We start from the raw sequence: 25,263 nt of genomic DNA, 5'->3' as shown, positions 1-25,263 counted from the left end.
ACAAATCCCTTAAAAATACAATTGGCCAATTGAAGAAGGAAGTACAAAAACTAACAGAAGAAAACAATCTGTTAAAAACTAGAATTGGACAAATGGAAACTAATGACTCTATGAGAGAGCAAGAATCAGTCAAACAGAAACAAAAAAATGAAAAAAAGATGAAAACATAAAATATCTCATCGGCAAAACAACTGACCTGGAAAATCAATCCAGGAGAGACAATTTAAAAATCATTGGACTACCTGAAAATCATGATGAAAAAAAGCCTGGACAGTTTCAGGAAATCGTAAAGGAAAACTGCCCAGAAGTCCTAGAACCAGAGGGTAAAATAACCAAAGAAAGAATACACCCCTCACCACCTGAAAGAGATCCCAAATTGACAACACCAAGGAATATAATAGCAAAATTCCAAAATTACCAGATGAAAGAGAAGGTGCTAAGCAGCCAGAAAGAAACAATTTAAATATCATGGAACCACAGTCAGGATTACACAGGACCTTGCAGCTTCTACATTAAAAGACCAGGGCATGGAACATGATATTCCATAAGGCAAAGGAGCTTGGATTGCAGCCAAGGATCAACTACCCTGCAAAAATGAGCATGATTTTTCAAGGGAGGAGATGGATATTCAACAAAATAGGGGACTTCCAAACCTTTCATAAAAAGACCAGAGCTCAACAAAAAATTTGATCTTCAAGTACAAGATTCAAGAAAGACATAAAAAGGTAAATGGGACAGAAAGATACAAAATGTTGTTAATAAGGGCGGACTGTTTACATCCCTACAAGGGAAGATGACACTTGCAACTCTTGAGAACTGTATTGTTATTACACCATGTTAAAGGAGTATACATAAAGGGGGTGGATATTAGTTGACTTTGATGTAATGATAAAAAAAATCTAATCAAGTGGGTTAAATGGATCCAAGTAAGTGGATTAGTCTGATCTTAGAAAATGTACTGAGAAAGGAGGAGGCAGACAAGGGTAAATTACATTACAGGAAAAGACAGAAAATCCTATTACAGCAGAGGGAAAGAAGGGAGGGGGTGAGCATTGTTTGAACCTTGCTCTCATCAGATTTGGCTCAAGAAGGGAATAACATAATCAGTTAGGTATGGAAATCTAACTTGCCCTATGGGCAGTAGGAGGGAAAAGGGGAAAGAAAAGGGAGAGGGGATGGAAGGGAGGGAAGAAGGTGGGGGCAAAGGGGAAGAGGGGAGGGATAATAGAAGGGAGGAGAGACTGAAGGAGGTTGGTCAAAAGCAAAGTACTGGAGGGGGAAGGAGAAGGAGAAAGAAAAGCATAAACAGGGGGAAAAAAGGATGGAGAAAAAGACACAGACAGTAATCATAAATGTGAAAGTTGAATAGCTATCTTTTTTTTTCTCTTCTGTTGAGTTTTGTTTCCTCTTTCTGATGGTTCCTCCTACTGGTTTTAATTTTAATTTACAACTTCACTAATGTGAAAATAGGTTTAATAAGAATGTAAATGTATAGCCTATATCAGATTGTGCACTGTCTTGGGGATGGTGGTGGGGAGGAAGGGGGAGAAAAATTTTAAGCTCAAAAACATATGGAAGTGATTGTTGATAAATCAAAATAAATTAATAAAATTAAGAAAGAAAGGTGGCCAAGTAGGAGAACTAGGCATGACTAGACAATAAACAAAGATTACAGGGAATGAAAAAGGTTGAGCACTCCCAATCTTATCTAATCTAATCCCCTCATTTTACAGATGAGGAAACTAAGGCCCATAGAGATGTAGTCAACTGTTCAAGGTCACAGAGGTAACAAATAGCAGAGCCTGGAGTCAAGTGCTGGTCCACTGAATCTAAATGCAACTTTCTTTCCACTATAACACCTGACCTTTCAGAGTAGCCTCTGCTTGGGGCAAATGGACAGAAGGCCTGTCGCCTGGCTTGGAGGGAGCCAGGATGGAGTCAGAGACCAAGACCTGGGAAATAGGGTTGTGGGTCTGACAGTTTAAGGGAGTCCTAGGGACCATCTTGTCCCAATTCCTTGTTTTACACATGAGGAAACAGAAGTGAAGGGACTTTCCAGGGTTCCATGCTCATATAATGAGTATCAGAGCCAGAGATGAAACCCAGCCTTCTGATTCCAGAAAGCAGGGGCTTTTCCTCCTACTGTGGCAGGATGCCTCACAGAGGACCAGGGAAAGGAAGGAGGAAGGCGGAGGAAGGGGAAGGAGTGGCCCTTCCCTGAGTAGGAAGGGGATCAGCAGGGGTCCAGAAGGCAGCCTTCCAGCCAGGTTCTTGGAAGGCAGCCAGAAAAAGTTGTCAGGGATGCCTTCTGCATACCTAGCCTCCCACTGGCACCCCCCAGCCTGAGACCAGGGTGGAGGCCTAAAGTGGCCCTGAGGGGGGCTGGAGGACCCCTGGGAGTGAACAGGGTTCCACTTCCTTTCCTCCATCTCCACCTTTCTCCTGCTTCCTCTGTCCTTTGCTGGGAAGTGGCTTGTCATTCCTGGAGGAGATCCAGAGATGAAGAAGTTGAATGTTTTGGGGCTTATGAGAGCCCTTAATGTGCATCTGGTCTAAGCTCTATCACTAATTCACTGTGTGAGTCTGGACATATCATATCTTCCTCAGTTTCCTGATCTTTAAAATTCGGACAATTTTACTTATACCATCCACTTCAGAAATGTTGTGAGGATTGAAAATGTTCATCTCTGTAAAGCATTGCCCAAACAACTGTCATCTGTTGTTAGGGATAGACCTGAGTTGAGTTTAAGTCTCTCTTCTGACACATAGTTTGACCCTGTACTAGTCACTTGACCTCCTGGGCCTGTTTCTTCATCTATAAAATGTTGTTGTTTTTGTCCTTTGTTTTTGAAGAGAACCAATGACCTCGTGGGGTGATGTCTTGCCTTGTGTGTGAAGTGTATTTAAGTGAGGCAGAGTGGCACAAAGTCGTCAGCTTCACTCTGTCTTCCAGAGTCATCAAAGTTTGGTGGTGAGACAAAAGCCCAGGATGCAGTAGATGGCCTTGGCGTCTTTGATGTCTGACCAAGCTCTAAGCACTTCACAGAGCCTGCTTCAGCTGCCTTCGTGGCCTTTGGAACAAATTGTTCCAATCCACCCATTCCACTGGTGGAAGTCTTCACATGCTTGGGGTAGATACCCCCTAAGTCACCGACGGATTTGAGGTCTATCAGTTACTCTCAACCTGCTTTAGCCCATCTGCCGAGATGATTTTACCAAGGTGTGGCTGCTGAGCATGCTTCTTGGAGACACAGGTGAGAGCTGGGAGAAGGTGGAAGCCAAAGGTGGCGCTGGTCCTCCTGAACACCCCATGCAACCCTATATAATGATGGGGTTGGACTAGAGGCCTCTGAGGTTTTTTCAAGCTCTAGTTCTAGGTCCTGATAAATTCTTAGCTTCCTTCCAGGCTCAGTTCAAGTGTCCTCGCCTTCGAGACATCTCCCCTGTTTTCTCCAGTTGTTAGAAATACAGATACTTGGCATTTATTTTGTGCGATTAAAGATTCCCAGATGAAGCTACCTAATGTATGCACTTTGTATTTATTTACTTATCTGCATACACGTTTAGTTCCTCCATCACACTCCCCCCTCAATAGAATGTGAACTGTTTAATTTTTGTTTTTTTATCTCCAATCTGATGCCTGGCATGTAATAGTCACTTCATAATAAGAGTACAACTAGGTAATGCAGTGGATAGAGTACCAGGCCTGAAGACAGGAAGATTTCAACTTCCTGAGTTCAAATCTGGCCTCAGACACTTACTAGCTGTGTGACCCTGGGCAAGTCACTTAACCTTGTTTGCTTCAGTTTCCTCATCTGTCAAATAAGCTGGAGAAGGAAATGGCAAACCACTCCAGTATCTCTGCCAAGAAAACCTCAAATGGGGTCACAAGGAATCAGACACAACTGAAAGGACTGAACAAAAATAAGTGCTCGTTGAATTGAATTGACATTGGGGAAGTCACATTTTATCTTTGGGCCTTGGTTTCTTTATTCATAAAATGAAGACGCTGTGAACAAGGTGCCATCTAAGGTCTAGGTCTAGAGCTTATGAACCTCTGGGAATTCTGCTGCCAGGTCTGCCACACTCTCCCTGGGTGAACTTGGACAAGTCACCTCTCTTCTCTGGGACTCAGTTTCCAAGCTTGTAAAAGGAGGGAATGGGAGTAGAAAAATCTCTCCAGTCTTTTCCAGCTCCAAGACACTGATTTCTTAGCTTTGGTGAAAGACCGTTGAGAAAAGAGAGAAAAAAAAGAAAAAAGAAATGCCAGGCCTAGAGGGATGAAATTTTAGTCCCACTGAAATAATTATAGGTTTAGCACAAGCCAAGGACAGTACAAAATCATTCCCAGGAACCTGGTAGTTTCCATTGTAAAACAATGTCCTTTTGCAAGCCTACAGGTTAAATCCATAACAAGGCAAACAGGGCCTGAACCAGGGCAGGAAACAGAGCTCCTGGAGCAGGAATTATGTTTGATAGGCACGAAAAAGTATAACAGCGGCAACAACATCCAGAAAAACATACACAGGCTGAAGAGATCACAATGGGAGGGCAAGAGAAAACAGGATGGTTTTATTATGATTTTGTTCAAGTTAATGTGCTTTACCAAAAAAAGCAAATTGTTAACAGTCTGGAGTTTGCAGTGTTCTATCGGGTCATTTCATACACACACACACACACACACACACACACACAAACACACACATGCACATACACATACACATACATTAATTTCCTGCAAAAAATTTTTAAAATTAATTCTCCAATCACTATATGTGTATATACATACGTACACATATACGCACTATATGTGAATGTTAATTTTTTTTCTTTTAATAAGGTTACTGATGCCTTTTGTTTTGACCTCACAGTCATTTCTGGGTATATGTTCCATCTTGAATTAAACAAAGAAAAAGAGTTAAGCAAAAATAACCAATAACAGTTACCCTGTATAACAATGTAGGTAACATTCTGTCTGAGAAGTTGCAGCTCCCTGACACCTCCCTCCCCTCCCCACTCCAGGTCAGTATTGAAGAGGGGAGGTAAGTTTCAGTATCTGTTGTCCAGGACCATCATCACTGGCTTTACCAATTATTGAGTTCTGATTTCCTTTTAGAAATCTGCTTTTTTATCATTATAGTTATAATTATTATAGCATAAGTGGTGCTATATTGGTTTTTCCATTTTCATTCTGCATCAGTTCATACAAACTTTCCCATGGTTCTTTGAAATCTTGGTACATATTATGTCTTAGTGCACAATAATATTCCATCCCATTCACATCTTTTTTCTGACACATACTGACTTTGGACCCTGGGCAAATCACTTAACCTATCAATCTTCTAGGCCAGAGGTTCTCAAACTTTTTTTTTTTAAATCTTAGGATCCCTTTACAAGCTTAAAAATTATTGGGGACTCCAAAGAGCTTTTGTCTATGTGGATTATGTCTATTTATATTATCCATTAGAAAGATATCACGTTAGAAATTAAAGCTGGCAAAATTTTGAAATATTCACTAATTAAAAATAAAAATAGAAAACTCATTACAGGTCAATATAAATAACATTTTTAATGAAAAAGAATAATATTTCCCAAAGCAAAGAAAAAAATTGATAAAAAGAATGGCATTGTTTTACACATTTTTGCAAATCTCTTTGATGTCTGATTTAATAGAAGCCAGCTGAGTGCTTCTATCTGCTTCTGTATTCAATCTATTGTGATAGGATGTTTTGGTTGAAATATGTGAAGATAATCTGGCCTGGCACAGATGGGTAGTTGGAAAAGAGAGGAGGGACAGCTAGGTGATGCAGTGGATAGAGCACTGGCCCTGAAGTCAGGAGGACCTGAGTTCAAATCTAGCCTAAGACCAAGCACTTGACACTTACTAGCTGTGTGACCCTGGTCAAGTCACTTAACCCCAATTGCCTTAAAAAAAAAAAAGAGAGAGGAGTATTTTTTAATAAGGAAAATAAGTATTATTATGAAAAATAGTCCCCACCCCCATCCCTAAAGGTCTCTGGGACCCACCCAGGTACTAGGACCATACTTTGAAAACTGCTGCTTTCAACAACTCTCCAAGCCTGTAAGTTTCAGACAAAGTGAAGACCTGCATTGGTGGAGGAAGTTTCTCATCCCAGAGCTCCCTGTATCAGTGAAATCACAAATCTAGTCCTATCTACTATCTATTCTTACATATATGTATATATGACTATCTGTACTCACATATGAGTAACATCATGTTGTTATTTAGTCAGTTGTATCTGACTCTTCATGACCTCATGTGGGGTTTTCTTGGCAAAGATACTGGAGTGGTTTGCCATTTCCTTCTCCATCCCCTTTTACAGATGAGGAAACTGAGGCAAACAAGATTAAGTGACTTGCCCAGGGTCACACAGCTAGTGTTTTAGCTTTGTGTCATCTGCAGATTTAATGAGCACACCATTTATGCCTTTAGCCAAGTCACTGGGAGTAGTCTGAAACAGAATAGGGCCAAACAGAAATCCTTAAGGTATCTTACTGGAGATCTTCTATCAGCTTGACAAATATATCCTAATCCCATCCTGCTACCTTTCCTGATAAGCCCTCCATTATAACAAAACATTTGAAAAGAGAGAAAAAAAATTCAGAAAAACCAGTCAATATCTCAACTATACCTGACAGTATGTGCAATGTTTTTCACCCATAGTCCTCCACCTTCATACTGAAGAGAGGGTGGTGATTTTTCTCAGCTCTTCTCTGGGGCCAAGCTTGTTCATCATGAAAATACCAGATTCAGTTTAGTTTTGCTTTCTTTCCATTTACATCATTTAGCCATATATGTGTGTACATCTACATCTATATATCACACACATACAAATACATATGCATACATGTGTATATAGATATAGATAGATATTCCTGGTTTTGCTTACTTCATTTTGAATCAGTTCATCTAAGTCTTCCAGTATTTTTCTGAGTTCTTCGTGTTAATCATTTCTTGTGGCACAATAATATTCTATTGAATTAGTGTATACAATTTGTTTAGCCATTCCCCAGTGAATGGGAACCTACTTTGTTTCCTGTTCTTTGATGGCACAATGAAAGATTTTTAAAAATTGATATTTTAGTGTTTATGATATTTCTTTTGGTCTTTGAACCCCTTGGGGTATATGCTTTGGAGTAGCATCTCTGGGTCAAAGGTCGCTGAAGATTTTTGAGTAGGGAATGATATGGTTAGAGTGTGTCTCAGGCAGATAGTTTTTGCAGTTTGAAGAGTGGATTGAAGAAAGGGGAAGGAAATTATTTAGCCTGAAAAAAGAAAAGCTTGGGGTGAGTGGGTGGGGGAAAACAAGTGGAACATGATAATGGCCTGATTCAAGTATTCAAGGGGCTGTCCCCTGAAAGAGAAATTACATTTGTTCCTCTCAGCCCCAGAAGGTAGTATCAAGAGTAATGTTTATCTTTCATTCTTGAGGAGGACCAATGATATCAGGAGGGAGATGTCTTGACTTGCAAATGAATTGGATTTAGGTGAGGCAGGGCTGTGCAAGGTCATCAGCCTCACTTTCTCCTCCAAGGTCATCTGAGTCCATGGGCAAAACATAGGTCAGGGTAACTGAAGATGACCCTAGATGGAGTGGGAGACCTTGGCCTTTTCAAGTTAAGGTCTTTCCCAGGTATTAGTTCATATGAGGCAATATCTTTCAGTGATTTAAGGCTAGGTAAGAAGTGAAGCAAAAAATGGCCTAGTTTGTCTATTCATTAAAAAAAAATTGGGAAGGGGAAGATCCTCAGGGTTTCTGGCCAGAACAGAAACAATTGCTATTTACACTCTCTGAACTATCAAAACCCAAACAATGACCTAGTGAGGCTTGGGCTAGGACCTGTTATTGGCTGATCAGTGAGAGCCAGAGTGATTTGGGTTTAAGGCATGGTCAAGTAGCTCCATTTGAATCCCAGTGGGCTTTATCAAAGCCTAGTTTTCCAGAGCTCTACTGCAAAAAATCGTAAATGAAATTACATAGGGCAAAAGAGTTGTCACAGTTTTTTTTAAATGATAGCATAAATAAATAGGCAAGAAGAAAAAAATCTAGCTCCCAAACCCCAAGATATCTTGCGAGGTTTCAGCAATCAAATTTATATTCTTTTGGGCAGAGCACCTGCAGGTAAGGGTATGATCCCCCATGTGGGAGGGAGAAAAGGGAGGGAGGGAGGGACGGAGGGATGGATAAATTACATTTGTTCTTCTTGGCCCCAGAAGGCAGTATCAGTAGTAATGTATAGAAGTTGCAAAGGGTCAAATTTAGATTGGTATTGGGAAAAACTACCTAACAATAGCATTCTCCAAAAATGAAATGGGCTCTTTCAAGAGATGGGGGAATTCTCTCTCATTGGGGATTTTTTTCAGGTCTGTTTTGGACTAGATGGCTTCTGATTCCCATCCAACTCAAAGATTCTATAATTATGATTCTGAGACCAGTTAGAGAGAGGGCTATTACAATAGTGCTGGTAAGAAGGCATTGAAAGGCTGAACTTGGGTAATGGCCATTGGAGTAGAGAAAAAGGGACAGATGTGAGAGATTCCATCAGCAATTCACTGAGTCTGGGGGATAAGGGAAGAAAGTATGATTTTCTAGGTGTTAGGTACCCTCCCCCTCTGCACCTCAGCTCTGGCATTCTGTGTACTGAGATCCCTTCCAGCTCAATGCTCTAAGGCCCCTTCTACTTTCTAAGGGACTCTGACATTCTATATTCTAGATATAGAATTCTACATTTCTTATATTCTGTGTTCTAAGATTCCTTTCCATTCTGCTGTTCTATATTCTAAGATTCATTTTAGAATATTCTATGTTCTTATACTGTGTCTTAGGTGCCTTCCAAATCTGACTTTTTAATGTTCTAACATCCTATGTTATAAGGTCCTTTCCAATTCTGGTACCTTTTGAATCTCTGTGTCTTCTTTGTTTTTGGTGCTCAGTCTCTTTCATGCCTTTCACACCCTGCTTTTATTCTCCCAGGAAACACAAACATGGGAAGGAGGGGAGGAAAGAAGACATAATTGTAGAATCTATTTACATTCCCATGTTACAATGAGATAATACTTAGAACCTGAATAAAGTAAACAGAATGCTCACTATGTTATTAAGATTACAGAATGTTCAGACCATAATCTGGAGCCCATGCATCTGGAATTTACAAAATTTCCCAATTCACACATTGCTCACTCTGAAGGAATGTGGGTTTGGGCACTTTACTGTATTATCCATGGGCCACAGAGATGAGCGGAAAGCTGGCATGGGTTTGGGATGTGCATAAGTGGGCCGATTACCAGTAAGAGTCGTGGATAGAAGGCCTGTGTACAGAAATAATGGGGAGGGCAGGAGTGATGATAATTGAGTGTAGCATCGTGTTGGCGATTATCTTGATGGTAATGGTGACAGTGAGATTGATGGAGGCTGATACTGTTGGCCATGGTGAGGGTGATGGAGACAATAGAAACTGTGCTTGAGATGACCACTTTTTGTGATTTCCCTGATTTAGTGAAATCTCAAGAAGAAAACTCCCTTTACCAATACAGATCTGCAGATGCTTTGTAATTTGTAGACTTGGAGGATTGTCTTGAGCACTGGGAGGTTTAGTGATTTGCCCAGAGATAATGTTAGTGGAAGTGAAAGTGTTCATAAGGTTGGTTATAATGGCAAGGTAAGATAACAAGCATTTATTAGGCACTTACTATGTGCCAGGCACTGTGTTAAGCACTGGGGATACAAATGGAAGCAAAAAGAAAAAAAATTCCTGCCTTCAAGGAGTTTACATTCTAATGAGGGAAGACAAGATATAAAAGGAGGAGGAGGGGAATAAGAGATACTGGGGGTGGTGAAGTCCATAGTGACAGAAGCATAGCTGTGAAGGGAATGAAGCATGGCTTGTCTGGTCCTGTCCCCAGAATGGAAGTCCCAAAAGGAATTCACCAGTGGGAAAAGGGGGTCATTATGTTGGAAGTATAATGCAGCGTGAGAAAATCTCAAATGTTGAAGGAAGTTCTAGGGTGGCGATTAAAAGTGGCAGCAATGATAGTGTGAGTGGCGTCAATGATGAGGATAAGTGATGGTAGTGATGGTGATAATGGTGATCGTAATAGTGATGGGTATGATGGAAACAGTCATGTGATACTAATGGTAGAAATCCTGTTAGTGGTGATGATGATAATGATGACCATGATGTTTATGATAGGGATGGAGTCAAGGATGGTGATGGTGCTAATACCCTTAGGGGTGAGGATGATGGCAATGATGGTAATGTTGGCAGTAATGATAGTGATAGTGATGATGATAATGATGAAATTGGATGATCCACTTCTTGAAAGTAGGGATTATTTCATTCTTTGCATTTGTATTCGCCAGTGCTCAGCACAGTGCCTTGCACATAGCAAGCATTTAATTACTGTTTGTTGATTGATTGCTTAAAGAAAATAGTAGCCATAAAGGCAGTATGATGTAAACCAAAAAAAAAATAGGCTTTGGGATCTGACTCCTTATTAGCTGTGTGATGGTGGCAAAATTGCTCCACTTTTCTGAGTCTCAATTTCTTCACCTGTTAAATAGGAATAATAATACCAATACTACCTTCTTCTCAGGGAGGTTGTGAGGAAAATGTCATGTGAGTAGTAAAATGTCAGGTCCATGTGAACTGAAATGGAGGTGGCCATGATGACAGTGTATACTACATAGCTAATAATACGTTGATGTCTTTCACATTTGGCTTCTGTGGTGAGTGATAAACACCAAAATAGAAATTCTGCAAAATCAAAGAAGAGGTTAGCAAGACAAAAGTAAAACTTACTGAGTCGATTAATGAAATTTGCAACTTTTTAAAACGAATTAAATAAACAGCTAATGTGATTTAAAAAGAGAGGAGAAAAGCAAATTGTCAGGATCAAAAATGAAAGCTGCAAACTGAGAGCAAATCAGGAAAAAATGAAGGAAATCATTAGAAAATATTTTGCCAATTATATTCCAACAAAAGTGAAAAATCATATTGATATGAAATATAAAACACAGAACTATGAATGAAACAAGAAAAAGAGAATTTAAGTAACCCAACTTCATAAAAAGCAATTGAACAAGCTATTGATGAACTCATCAAGAGGAAACTAGGACCAGATGGATTTATGTATGAAGCATTATATGAAACTTTATGTATTGAACATTATATGACTGTATGAAACATTCAAGGACCGATTAAACCAAATATTACTTAAACTTTTTGTAAAAATAAGAAGAGATCCTACTAAGTTCCTTCCTTGATACAAATATAGCCTTAATACCTAAACTGAGGATAGACAGAGCAGAGAAAGAATACTATAGACCAATATCCCTGATAAATACCAATTCACGGTTGTTGAATAAAATATTAGAAAAGAAGCTATAGCTGGGTGTGGTAGCACATATCTGTCACTACTGCTTCTGGGAAGTCTGACTCTGATGGATCGCTTGAGCTCAAGAGTTCGAAACTCTAGTGGAGCTAAAGTTGATTGGGCGTCTGCACTAACTCTGTCATCAATATAATGAGTCCCTTGGAGCACCAGGCCAGGTCAGAAATGGAGCAAAGTTGTGATATTGATCAGTAGTGGGAGCTGTCAATGACAATTGCACTTGTAGCCTGAGTGAGAGGAGGGGAAGGAGGAACAGAAGAAGATAGAAAAAAGAAGAAGAAGAAGAAGAAGAAGAAGAAGAAGAAGAAGAAGAAGAAGAAGAAGAAGAAGAAGAAGAAGAAGGAGAAGAAGAAGAAGAAGAAGAAGAAGAAGAAGGAGGAGGAGGAGGAGGAGGAGAAGAAGAAAAAGAAGAAGAAGAAGAAGGAGGAGGAGGAGGAAGAGGAGGAGGAGGAGAAGAAGATCATCTGATTTGCAAAAATGGCAAAAAAGGAAAATGATCATTATTCAAAGGGCTATGGGAAGACAGCCATACTAATGTGCTATTGGTAGAGTGGTAAATTAGTTCAACCATTCTGAAAAGGAACTTGGATCTGTCAGCATATTCCCCAAAGAGATTAAAGACAGAGGGAAACAACCCATGTTATAAAAATCTTTACAGCAATACCTTGTACCAAAGAACTGGAAACCTTGAGAGGGTGCCCAGCTATTGGGTAATGGTTGAACAAATTATAGTATAGGAATATAATGGAACATTGGAATGTTATTGTACCATGAGAAATATATTTTTAATTTTTTCATTCATCAAACATTTATTATGTTTTACCTGCATCCCACTTCAACCACCTCCCCATTGTGGGGAGGGGGGAAGGAAATACAAAACCCTTGTAGGAAATAAGTCTTGTCAAGCAAAAAATATTTCCTCATTGGCCAAACCCCAAAATGTGCATCTTGTTCTTCATATCAGTCCATTACTTCTCCACCATGCCACCATGGTTATCCGTATGCTTCACTGTCAGTTCTCTGGAATCATGTTGGATGATTGCATTGATTTGAATTCCTAAATCTTTCAGAATTATTTGTTTATACAATGTGGATACTATAGGATATAGTGGTCTCCCAGTTCTGCTCACTTCACTTAAAATCAGTTCATACAAGTCTTCCTAGGTATCTCTGAAACCATCCCCTTCATCATTTTCTTAGAGCACAATAGTATTCCATCACATTAACATACCATAATTTGCCCCATAAAAAATAAAGGCATGGATTCAGAGAAATCTGGGAAAATTTATATGAACTGATACAAAGCACAAAGCCAGAAGATAAATTCATACACTATATCATTATAAAGAAACACAATTTTGAAATAATTAAGAACTCTTGTCAACATGCTGACTAACCATGATTCCAGAAGACTGTTGACGAAACAAATTTCCCGTCTCCTGACAGAGATGAAGTACTAAAGGTCGGAATGAGACATAGTTTTGGGAAGCATGGCCAATGTGAGGATTTCTTTTGCCTGAAAATGCTTGCTTGTTACAAAGGAGGGTTTTTAAAAAAAAATTTGTGTATAAGGTAATTCACAATAGTAATAAAGTAAGGTAAAAGGGAGAGAGAGAGACATTGAAGCATTTTTTAAAAATTCACGGATGAGAAAAGAAGGAAATTCAGAGGAACATAAGGAAAATTATGGCAGCTTTGAAATGAGTGCTGAATTTATTATAGCCTTAAAAAACAAATTATATGTAATAGAGATTTAGTTTACATAGACAATTAAACTTATTTGTTCTTTGTATATGGAAATGCTAATGTTGGTGTTTTCAAGATGAGAATAATATATATGATCAACAATTATACAATTATTCTGATCTTGATATGTGTGTTTGTTTATTGTATATGCATGCCCCCCCCAATATATTTTGCCTAGTGCAGAATTACCGTAGATTGTTAGACAATACAAAGGTAGTCAGATAGATAGATAAAGTGAAGTTCAGTCTCTGAGCTGAGAGTAAAGGGCTTCTGGCTATAATGACCCAGAAGGAAGGCTGCTGGATTTTGGTCCCTGAGAAATAAAACCGGGACTTGCCATTTTTCAGAAACAAGGAAGTGAGTGACAAGAAGGTGGGGTGAAGGGATGGGGGGGCCAGTGGGCAGTGATGGCTTAAATATGAAACTCTAGTAAGGAGAACATTTGGTTGCTCAAAGGCTGATATTCACAAGAAAGAACAAACAAGCTGCTTCCAGGCATGTCTGGGTGGGACAAAAAGAAGAAACTCATTTGAGAAAGTTGCCCTAGGGTCTTTGGACTTAGACTTTTCCTAGAGCTGATGAGGACCTTAGAACACAGAATGTCAGAGCTGGGATGTGCCTTGGGAAACAGCATGTTAGAGCTGGGAAGGCCCTTGGAACATGGAATGTCAGAGCTGGGAGGGACAGTCAGAGTTGGATGGGGTCTTAGAATAATAGGTCTCAGAGCTAAAAAAAAAAAAAGATGTTACAGCATAGAGTGTTATCCTGGGAAGGAAATGAGAGAGTAGTGTATTTGTGCTAGCAAGACCTTTAAAGTATTGAAATTTCTAACTAGAAGAGACTCTGTCAATGAGTGTGTCAATCTCATCATTAATGTGTGCATCCCTGGAAAATATACTGCCAAGGTAAGTGAACTTATGCATGGCAGTAAAAATTCAAAATATTGCACGTACAATACAAACAGTGTTAACTAGTTTTGCTTAACTCCTTTTTTCCCCTCCTCTCTTTTGTTATTTTGTGTTAAAAGGGATAGTTGTCTAGGATAAGGAGTTGCCTAGGATAAGTGTAGCAAATATTTGGAAGTCAAAGCAACATACAAAACAAAAGTTATCAACAACAACAACGAAAGATTTTTTAAAGAAGAAAGATTACTTATTCTACCCTCATTTTCCCCTTCCCATCACTCCCCACCCCAGCTTTACATAGGCAGACACTGAGGCTCCACACAGGGAAACAGGAGGCTCCCTGGCACCAAACTGCTTGATAGCCCTCATTGTACCAAGCCTGTGCTCTTGGTGACTCTCCTTGTCACTCCAAATATAGGGCTTATGCTGCCTTTTGAATGAGGCCTTTGAAAAGGAGGAAAATCAGGGATCTAGAACCATAGGAAAGGGAAAAGGGGGCATTTTGTCTAACAGTCAAAGGCTGTGATGGAGGGTTAGATTTACAGCTTCGAAAAATAAAATAAAATCAGGGTGAGCAAATTAGCAATAATACATTTTAATTGCAATGCCCTTTTCTTGAGTCCTCAAGGAAAAGCCTCAAAAGTCAAGGGAAGTACTTGCCACTAGTACAGACATTTGGCAGTCCTATTCATGCGGCAAAATTCATAGCAGATAAAATCCAAGAAATGGGCAGTAATGAAACCCAAAATTATAACTAGTGTGGGGCTGCTCGTATTTTGTCCCAGGGGCAGACATCTTCAGGGGATTCTTCCTCCCCAAAGGCCAAACTTTCTTTTTGGTGATCTGGAGACTTTTTCCCTCAGTCTCCCATTGTAATAAAACTTGTGGGATCATATGGTTGGCAAGAGAGCAATTGTTTTTTTCAAGCTTCTCCAACCCCCAAACCTCTGAAAAAGAAAGTATGTACCAGTTAAGCAACAATTAAAGCTGAATACACAAGATAATTAGGCAGAAATGCCACAATAGGGTTTTTTTTTAAAAAATCATATTGGTTAATATGACAAAACAGGAAAATGATAAATGCTGGAGATGTGGGAAAATTGGAACACTAATGCATTGTTGGTGGAGTTGCGAACTTATCCAACCATTCTGTAAAGGAATTTGGAACCAGGCTCAAAGGACTACAAAAATTTTCACATCCTTTGACCCAGCAATACCATTTCTAGGGCTGTATCCCAAAAAGATCATAAAAATGCAAAACGGATCAACATGTACAAAAAATATTCATAGCAGTTCTTTTTATGGTGGCAAAGAACTGGAAATTGAGAGGAGGACCATCAGTCGGAAAATGGCTGAACAAGTTTTGGTACATGATTGTGATGGAATACTATTGTGCTATAGGAAATGAGGAGCAAGAAGACTTCAGAAAAACCTGGAAAGACTTACATGAACTGATGCCGAGTGAAGCGAGGAGAACCGGGAGAACGTTGTACACAGCAACAGCCACACTATGCGATGACCAACTTTGATAGACTTAGCTCTTCTCAACAATGCAAGGATCTAAGACAGCTCCAAGGGTCTCATGACGGAAAATGCTGTCCACATCCAGAAAAAGAACTATGGAGTCTAAATGTAGGTTGAAGCACATTATTTGGTGTCTCTTCTATTTGTTTGTTTGTTTGTTTGTTTCTTCTTTCTTGTGGTTTCTTCCATTGGTTCTAATTCTTCTTTACATGATTAATGTGAAAATAGGTTCAATATGAATGTGTATGTAAGGCCTATATCAGATTGCATGCAGTCTTGGGGTGCGGGAGGAGAGAGATGGGGAGAAAATTTGGAACTCAAAATCTTATGGAAGCGAATGTTGAAAACTAAAAAATAAATTTTTAAAAATAAAAATAAAAAATAAAGAAAGGCTTAAATTTTAAAAAATCCTTAAATAATAGTTTAGGTACTCAGAACTCCAACTCATCAGACTCTCTGCCCCCAACCCACTCTCTGTGTTAGATATACTGTGAGCCCAACCCATCCTGCAGACTTGTACTTCAGCATTGGACTCTGAGCATCCTGGCTCAGTTTTCTCACAGCAGTGCCTCAGCCTAAACCACCTTTTGCTATATAAGAAGTAGCAGACACTGATTCCGTCTAGCCATCTCAAAGAAAGGAGAACTAACGGAGGTTGGAAGTAAAAGACAAGATCAGAGCAAAGCCAGCTGGGGGGTGGGGGGAAGAGTTTCCATGCCTGAGGGAGAGGGGACTTGAAATCCACCTTAGGCCAGTCCTCATATACCTCTGACAGGGCACTGGATGGGCCCCCACACCTTCCCAATGGGAGAATAATCATAACACCCCACCTTGGAGTGTGGGTAGCAGTGGAAAGCAGGAAGAGCCAAAGAATGATGAGTAGAACCAGAGACATGAAATTGGGAACACAAAAGGCCAAGGGAGAAATCCTGAGCAAAAACCTACTGAAAAAGACAGAAGGAAAAATGAGTAAAACCTTAAAGAGAAGATGGAATACTGTGAAAAGTATTATACCTCAAAGTAAAATGAACCAAAACTTCCCTGTCAAAAATAGAATTCTGCCAGCTCCTCAGAGAATCAAAAATTTTAAATGGATACTCAGATACTGAATAAGCCAAAGCAACTGGGCTTTGAGGGAAGGGGAGGCCAAAAACATTCCATTGGGCCAGGTCTCCAATCTGCTTTCCTGCCTTGGAGGAAAAGGAGTAACACTGTTCCTTCAATTCCAAGTACTTTTTTTCTGTTTTACGCCCAAAGAGGACCCCACCCTGAGGCCAAACTCCTATGGACAAGGGAAATAAATTTAGACTCTTTCGTCAGTGATTAACAAAATTCCCCCATCCCAGTAACTTTGGTCATACTGCTGCATCTTGAGTTAAACAATCTATCTCCTACCCACTCCCTCCCCCATATGACTGGAATGCTCTCCCTCCTCATTTTAACCTCCCATTTCCTTAGCTTTTTTCAAGTCCTAGATAAAAATCTTATCTTCTACAGGACACATTTCCCAATCCTTCTTATCTCTAGTGCCTTTCCTCTATAGGTCATTTCCTACTTATTATGTAGATTGTTTGTTTGTACATAGTTATTTGCATATTGTCTTCTCATTAGACTGTGAGCAGCCTGAGAACAGGGACTGTCTTTTGCCCTTCTTTTGTATTCCCAGTGCTTAAGCATGGTGCCTGGGGCCTAGTATGTACTTAAATGTTTTTTGATTGATCAATTTACAGAGAGAAATTAGAATTATAAGTCACTCAGAAAAATATGACAAATCAAAAGATCTGAATTTCATACTGTATTAAATAATAGATGAATATTGACAAACACGCAGCACTAATTAACTGAATCCAGAGATTGCTGCCAGAGAAAAACCCTACACTTGAAATTACAAGGAATGTAGTGATTAATCTCACAATTTCAGTAGCAAACACCAAATTTTGCAAAACAATCTGGAGAAAAACACTTGCTATGTGAAACAATATCAATATGAATAATCCATGATTATTCTTCAGTTAGGAGAAATCAATAATGTAATAATGTCATTCTCAACAAGGATAGAAGCTGTAGGAGAATAGTATAAAGGCAATGAAGGAGAGAGATACAGGGATGGGGGGAGGTAGTAGAAGGAGAGAAAGAGGAAAAGGAAGAACATCAATATAAGATATTCAGGGGATAGTGGTAGTGGTGGTGGTGGTGGTGGTGGTGGTTGTGTTGGAAATGGGCATATATCTTTTGTAAGAGATGATACCTTAAAATGCCTCTTGCCCTTGGGGCAATCTACACATTGAGAAACCACTTTCTCTGAGAAAGGGCTATTCCTCTGAGGACTGCATCTTCCTACCCCAGGAAAGAGAAAATATGTATTCGGAAAGGCAGAGGGCATGTAGGATACCAGACTAGAGATAGACCCACAGATAGGATAACCTGGCCTTAAGAATGCTGAGAGAATATAAATTCTTTGAGATTAAGGATCATCTTCTTCTTTGTATATCCTAAATTATGAGGGCTGGCCCTACCCCCTTCCCTTACCATGATCACTCCATAACAAGCATTTATTAAGCACCTATTATATGCCAGCTTCTCTGCTAGGTGCTGGAGATACAGATACAAAGGATGAGATGCTAGCACTTTCCCTCTGTTGCTCATCTCCAGTTTATCCTCTATATGTCTTTTTTGTACATTGCAGTTTGCATGCTGTCTCTTTGAGAGCAAAGCTGTTTTATTTTTTATTATTTTACCTTTCTGTGTATCCTGCACATTGAACACAGTGCCACCATATAGTAGGCTCTTAATAAATGCTTGTTGACTAAATAGATCCCTAATTTCATTGACTAAACAGATGATCCCTAATGTTATGGCATTTGCATTTTTTTTACTTACCCCATGATATTGTTTCCACTAGACCTTAATATTTCTTTTTTGAATTAATGCTTCTAAGAGTGAGACACAGACCTCCCCCACCTCTGCAAAAAAAAGAAGAGTGAGGTATGTTCTACACAAGCAATAACATAGAAATAAGATAGAGGAAGAAGGTATGTGAATTTGGTGTTTCAGTAATGCTAGCCTCATGGCTGGGCACAGAAAGAATAAAAAAGGAGCAAACAATGGTATGGCCTACAGGATGGAGAATGGAATTCAGAAATGATTAGAAAAGACATAAGAGGAAGGGCAAAGCAAAAGAGAACTTTTTGGAAAAGTACGTAGCTGAAGAATGATACTTTAACAAATTGGAGCTGGAAGGTAAGATTTCAAGTTATATGCTTAGTTGGACAGGGAAAAAGATCATAAAAAGAGAAGAATTAAATAGAAAGATAGAGCAATTAGCAATTAAGTAACATTGAAGAATTTAGAATAAGGTAGATAAACAGGATAGACAGGGAAGGGGAAAGTGTATGAGATTAGACTAATATTAAAGTACTGTGAGCAAAACTTAAAGGATTAGATTGTGAACTTCTTGAGGGCAGGGACTATTTTTGCCTTTCTTTGATTTTACAGTGTTTAGCACATAGTAGGCACCTAACAAATATTTGTTGACTTGGAAGGGATAAAAATCGATACAAAAAAGATAAAGAGATGAAAATACAATCACAACCTTAAATGTGAATGGTTTAAATAATTCAATAAAATGAAAAAAAGATAGCGAAATGGGTAATGGAACAAAACCCTGATATTTGCTGTATATTAAAAATACATTTAAAATATAGATATACATATGTAATGTTTGGCTATGAAATGTCCAGAAATTGGGTGCAAACCTAGGCCAGTTACTGAATCTGTGAACACAGAGGCAAGAGATTTGCTTTCGAAAACATAAATCAAAATGTCAACAGATTGATAACTTCCAAATAAGAAATTGGCTTGGGGTTGATACACATTGGTCAAAAAGCATAAATGATTGGCTGAAGAATGTTCCTGTTAAGTGTGTGTCATGACTCCATTTGGAGTTTTCTTGGCAAACATATTGGAATAGTTTGCCATTTCCTTTTTGGGCTCATTTTACAGATGAGGAACTGAGGTACTAGGGTTGCTCTATCCATTGTACCACCTAGCTGCCCTCTTCACCTCTCATATCTTGAAGGAATATGAAGTGCGAAAAGGAAGATTTGCAGATATTCCAAACCACCAGTTCCATAGAGCCTTGTGGTTACTAATGCAAGGTTGTCAGAGATCTCATGAACAGCTAAAGTCATTGAATGACTAATGTATCTGCCAAAGGCACAAGTCCAGAACATAACCCATTTCTAGGCCAAGTCTTTTTACTAAGTAAAATGCAAACAACTGTGCAAGGACCATCAAAATTACAATCCATATCAAGTTGTAATCTGGTTTCATCAAAGATTTTAATTCTGGATACTTGACCGGGCTCTCCTGGTGGTGGTACGCATATGGCTGGTCCATGCGGACCCACTCGAAGTCTTGTCACATGCGGTCCCCCATCTCGGGTTGGGCACCCAGTGCAGCCTGGAGTCTTGGGGTGACTCACTGGTGCTGAAGCCAGCTCACAGGAGGAGCCTTCCTCATTGAATTTCTGGTCATTTTTCTGTCTGGTGTAAGTTTAAGGTTTTTGCTGAGTAGGTGTGGAGCTTCTGGGTGGTCTGCCTCTTGTTCAGGCAGCCATCTGCCCTCCACTCATAGCCACTGGGAGTAAAATATAAATGTTATAAAGATAGGCCTTTGTCTTAGGGAGAATCTTTGGCTCATTAAAGGTCTTGCACAATTTCCCAAAGACAACCCAGCCCTCACTCCTCTCTTTTCCTTCTCTTGTTAAATTGTGTGTGCAGCTCATTGTCCATTTTCAGGACCTGCTTAGATATGTGTACTGATCAGCAAATTAATGCTATGAGTGTATATCTGTATATCATAATCTGGGCAAAGGCCATTTTTTTCCATCCACTTAGTTTTTCCTGTGTGGATAGTTAAGGCAAATTCTTTGGAGTGATTAGATAATCTCACTTAGGAAGACTGTGCGATGGTCTGGAATTTGATGCTCCAAGCAGGAGGTAGGAGCAGAGCTATCACATTCCCTTACTAAAAACTTCATGGTGGGGATCACAGAGTCAAACAGGAGAGAAGTAGCAAAGCAGGAGGTACCCGCAAGAAGCAACCCTGATAAGTAGCAATGAGGAATACTGGGAGAGCCTTGGTTCTGCCTTGGTTCAGGGCAGAAGGGGAGGGAATCGTTTTGGAAGAGTGGCAATACCACACAAGGAGGGCAGTTATAGGACAACAGATGTCAACAAGGAACATCGCAATACAACAGTGCCATTCAGGGCTTAAACCCGTAGAGAGTTTTTAGACAATCTCACAGGAGATTGCCTTATCACTAGCGAGAAAAGGCAGTGGGGGTGATATGAAAATGGATATATTCTCTAAATTGCCTACTAAAGAATGGGGAATGAAGGATAGGGATCCGGGAAACTTTTATTCTGCTGTGCTGCAGCATAGAAGTGGCTGGGAAGGGGGGAGGTGTCAGATCTCTGCTCCCGGGTCCTGGGTGGATTAAGCCTTAGTATAGATGCGTTCTAAGGGCTAGATCCAAACAAGTTGCACCAGGTATATAAGTGTGGAAACAGTAACAGAAATGTAGCAATGTAGCCCATGGTGCTATGCTCTGGGGCCATGAGACTCGCTGGGTTAGTTAGGTTTTGCTGAGCTTATCCAGGGGGGCAGATCTAAGACTAGTGACTCCTCACTTCTCTCCCTGATGCCCCTTTCCCAGGACAGGTATGATTTCCCCACCCACCCCTGTTGTTTTAGATCAGATTTCTCTAAGATAAATGTGAGTAACCATTGTTCTACTTATCTTTGTGTTTCCTTACTCAAATGCAGCAGAGAAAAGGACATGAGGAGGAATACCTGGAAGAGAGAGATTTCACAACTATTACATATGTGTGTGTATGTGTATACACAGGTAATTAATTATATAGGTATATATTTTAGTTATTACTATATAATAGTGATAAAATAATTTATAATTTTTATATTATTTATAGCTAACTATTATATAGTCATACCTGTTATATATAACTTATATAATAGTTATAATTATATAGTATATAAATGTCAATGTAATATGTAATGATATATTATATTATATACATTATATATTAGGGCAGCTAGAATGCGGGGCATGAAGTCAGGAGGACCTGAGTTCAAATCCAACCTCAGACATTTACTAGCTGTGTGATCCTAGGTAATTCACTTAACTTTTGTTTGCCTCAGTTTTTTCAACTGTAAAATGGGGGTCCTGGAGAAGGAAATGGCAAGCCATTCCAGTATCTTTGCCAAGAAAACGCCATAAATGGGATCAGAATCAGACACAATGAAATGAGTTAACAACATCATATATTAATATATAATTATGTGATTCTATCATCTATTTTGTGTGTGTGCATGTATATGTGTTTGTGTGTATGTGTATGTGTGTGTATATGTGTACGTATGTCAGAGCAATTTTCCCGGCTGGGGGCTCTAGCTGAATAAATTCATTGATTCATTTTATGTAGCTTCCCAGAATAGGGAGAGAAAAAAAATATGTGGACCTGGATTATTCTTTGCAATGAATCAGCAGTTTTAGTTGGAGCGGGAAGACTGCTTGTAATATAAGAAGTCAGGCCTCAGGCATTTACTTTTCCTGTTGTCTACCCATAGAGTTTGAGAGGAAAACTGTTTTTGTATTTATATCCCCAGAAACAAGCACAGTGCCTGGTGCACAGATGTTTCATAAATACTTGTTGCTTGGTTGATCGATGCAATGATCCATTGAAGGGCAGAGCTGAAGGATTAACTAGAATGAAAGTCCCACCTGAGAGGAACTGAAGTGGGGAGGGGAAAGAATGATGCTGCCCGTGTGAAGATGAGGCCTTGTGGGAACTGAACTTTTGTCATTTGCTTTTCTGGAGGTATATGCCCAGCAGTGAAACTGTTTGCTCAAAGAGCATGGGTATTGTTCGCAAATTTTCAAAATGACTTCAAGACTAATTATAACGGTTCATAGCTCCACTAATAGAAAATTATTCCTATGCCTCTCTCTATTTCCACTAAAATGAGTTCTTTTTATTTGTTATCATCTTTGCTAATTTGATGGTATAACCTTGGTTTCAGCAGACTGTTGGCCAGCTTTTCAGATACTTGAAGATAGCTACTGTGTCCCTCCTAAGCATTCTCTTTTCCAGGCTAACCATCCCCAGTTTCTTCAACTAGAGACTCTCCACCTTGATGGCATTAACTCAAGACCCTCCACCATTCTCACGGCCATGTTTCTGCTGCCCTTTGGGGAACCTGAAATCTTGATTCTTTCAAGATGGTGGTGGTTTTTATTGCCGCTGCTTTTTTGAGACCATTCTCAAGGAATCCTGTGGGGATGTTCTGTCTCTACAGCCTGATTGGAACTTCAGGACTGAAATTGCTGATGTCTCCTAACTCACTTAATAATCACAACTCCCAGTTCTGGAATGGTTTTCATTAGAGCTTTCCATCTGATGACCTTGTGAAGTATGTAGTTAGTGTAAATGTTATTATTTGCATTTCTCAGACAAGGAAACTGAGGCTCAGAGAGAAGTGACTTGCCTAGTGTCACAATATCAATTATACATATATAATATTATATATAGTAAGTGTGTTTATATACATACATGCAAATGTATATCATATATACAAACATAAATAATATATGTCTTTATAACACACACATATTTCATATATATGGAAAGAAATAAACATTAAACACCACACTGAGAACTAAGTGATTTGGCTAATCTACATTTATTAATTCAACAAACATTATGAGATGGTCATATATTTGTCCTTGTTTTTCCCCAGGTTTTTTTCATTTCTGATGCCTCACATATAGCAGGCATTTAATGAATGTTTATCGAATCGAATAAATTGGACCTTGCTCTCCATTTATTGTGAGTTATACAAACCCTGATGCCTGTTGGGGATGGGGTAGGATGGAAAACCACTTGGAGTTGGTAGAGAATCAACTTTGCCCCCCCCCACCGCCAACTTACCCTTGGGTATCACTTTAACCTCCCTGGGCCCACACCAGGCAGGTTTCCCAACTCAGGTTTCACTTCTGTTCTCAATATGTCTGTACCTGTCAGCTGCAGTCTAAACCTAAATCCAAGATATGGCTCAGATCCACACCTGCCAAGACTGACTCAGTCATTCTCAAGGTGATATAAAGGTACCTGGAGGGTAGCAAGTGCCTAGAGGAAAAGGACACTAGTTGCACTCCAATAAAGGAAACATAATCCCAGTCTCAATTCCAATGTCATCCAGGTGTCCACACCTTGTATGAAGGGAGATTTTCAGAGCCCAAGCAAACAAAACATTTGTAGAAACAAAGCATTCATTCTTTAACCTTGTCAAACTTACCAGGTTCTACCCTCTGTAGAAGTAAAAGTTATTGCTATAGTGGAAGGAGATCAGCACTTAGGTCAGCAGGCATGAGTTCAAACCCTATCTCTGTACCTTATCAGTTGTGTAAATGTAGGCATATCATTTCTCCTTTATGAGCCTAAGTTTTTTCCCCAAATGGAGAATTGTAGCATTTAGAGATACAAGGGACCTAAAAGATCAGTGAGTTTAACACCCGCATTTTACAGATAAGGAAATGGAGGCCTAGAGCACCTAAGTGACATGACCAGTGTTGGCCAGCCAGTAGGTAGCTGTCTCTAAATAATGCTTGTACTCTTAGAGCACTGGCCCTGGAGTCAGGAGGACCTGAGTTCAAATCCAGCTTCAGATACTTGACACTTACTAGCTGTGTGACCCCCCGCAAGTCACAACCCCATTGCTTAGGCAATAATAATAATAATAATAATAATAATAATAATAATAATAATAATACTTGCACTTCTTACTTCACAGGGTTGGTGGTGGGGGTAGGGAGCAAATGTGCTTACCATAGGTGGAGGGGTGGAAGGGACCTCAGAGTCCAACCCTGTCATTTTATAAATGAGGAAACTAAGGCTGAAAAAGGTGAAATAATATATGCCCATGGTCCCATAACTAGTCTTCCTGATGCCAAGCTCAACGCTTTATCCATTTTGTGACCTAACTACGTCAAACCTTAAAGTTCTTGATTATCCTTTTAAAGCGATTGTTGCCCAACGTTCTCCCATTTCCAAAACATTTCAGTCACATCTTACAGGTCCAGCTGCTGTCTGAAGCCTCCCAATTTTCCTTTGGCAGCTCAGCCCAGGGCTTTCCTGAAAGAGGATCCCAGGGTCAGGACCTCAGTCTTGTTCTGAAAAAGGAAGACGTGTTATGGACTACAGAGTCCTGGCTTGGAAATCATAGGATCAGGTCTGAATCCCAGCTGCACAGCTGTGTGGCTTTGAGCAAGTTACTTCTCCTTCCTTTCCCCGGTTTCCTCATTTGCAAAGTACTTAAATCTGTGATCTTCTGGTCCACAGTGAGTGACACAGTCATGTCCCCAGAGGGTCTTTGGAGGAGAAAGGGGGCCACAGGTCTCCTGCTAACCCAAATGAAGGAACCTACTTTGCTCAGCTGGGGACCTACCTGGAGCATGCCTAGGAAAAGTTCAGTGACACCCTGGGGGTGATCAGAAGGGCCAGCGGGCACTACCCAGAAGGTTGGCACTGAGAAGGTGTTCCATTCTTGCCTTGTAGGGCAAGCTGCTTCTTGAGCCCCTCCAGGATAGGGGCT

The 25,263-nt window shown here is 39.8% G+C and overlaps 1 long non-coding RNA gene across 6 annotated transcripts in view; it reads right to left on the bottom strand.

Moving 5' to 3' along the window:
* The window catches only part of LOC110198754 (uncharacterized), a 49,073-nt gene that overhangs the window by 4,176 nt on the left and 19,634 nt on the right, over window positions 1-25,263 (bottom strand). Inside the window, exons 2-5 of one of the 6 annotated variants that reach the window (XR_013482526.1) lie at window positions 24,664-24,841; window positions 21,408-21,444; window positions 18,469-18,551; window positions 15,511-15,935 (exon numbers count right to left, since the gene is read on the bottom strand). This is a non-coding gene — a long non-coding RNA (uncharacterized LOC110198754). Of the gene's footprint in view, window positions 1-10,604; window positions 10,777-13,279; window positions 15,012-15,510; window positions 15,936-18,468; window positions 18,552-21,407; window positions 21,445-24,663; window positions 24,842-25,263 lie in introns of those variants that run through there. The other 5 variants (XR_013482529.1, XR_013482530.1, XR_013482525.1 and 2 more) reach the window with 5 other exon arrangements.

Source organism: Phascolarctos cinereus, unplaced genomic scaffold, assembly GCF_003287225.1.
Source record: "Phascolarctos cinereus isolate Bilbo 61053 unplaced genomic scaffold, phaCin_HiC Scaffold_726;HRSCAF=1367, whole genome shotgun sequence".
Lineage (NCBI taxonomy): Eukaryota > Metazoa > Chordata > Mammalia > Diprotodontia > Phascolarctidae > Phascolarctos > Phascolarctos cinereus.
Note: the sequence above shows the minus strand (reverse complement) of the source record. Positions and strands in the feature narration are given on the sequence as shown.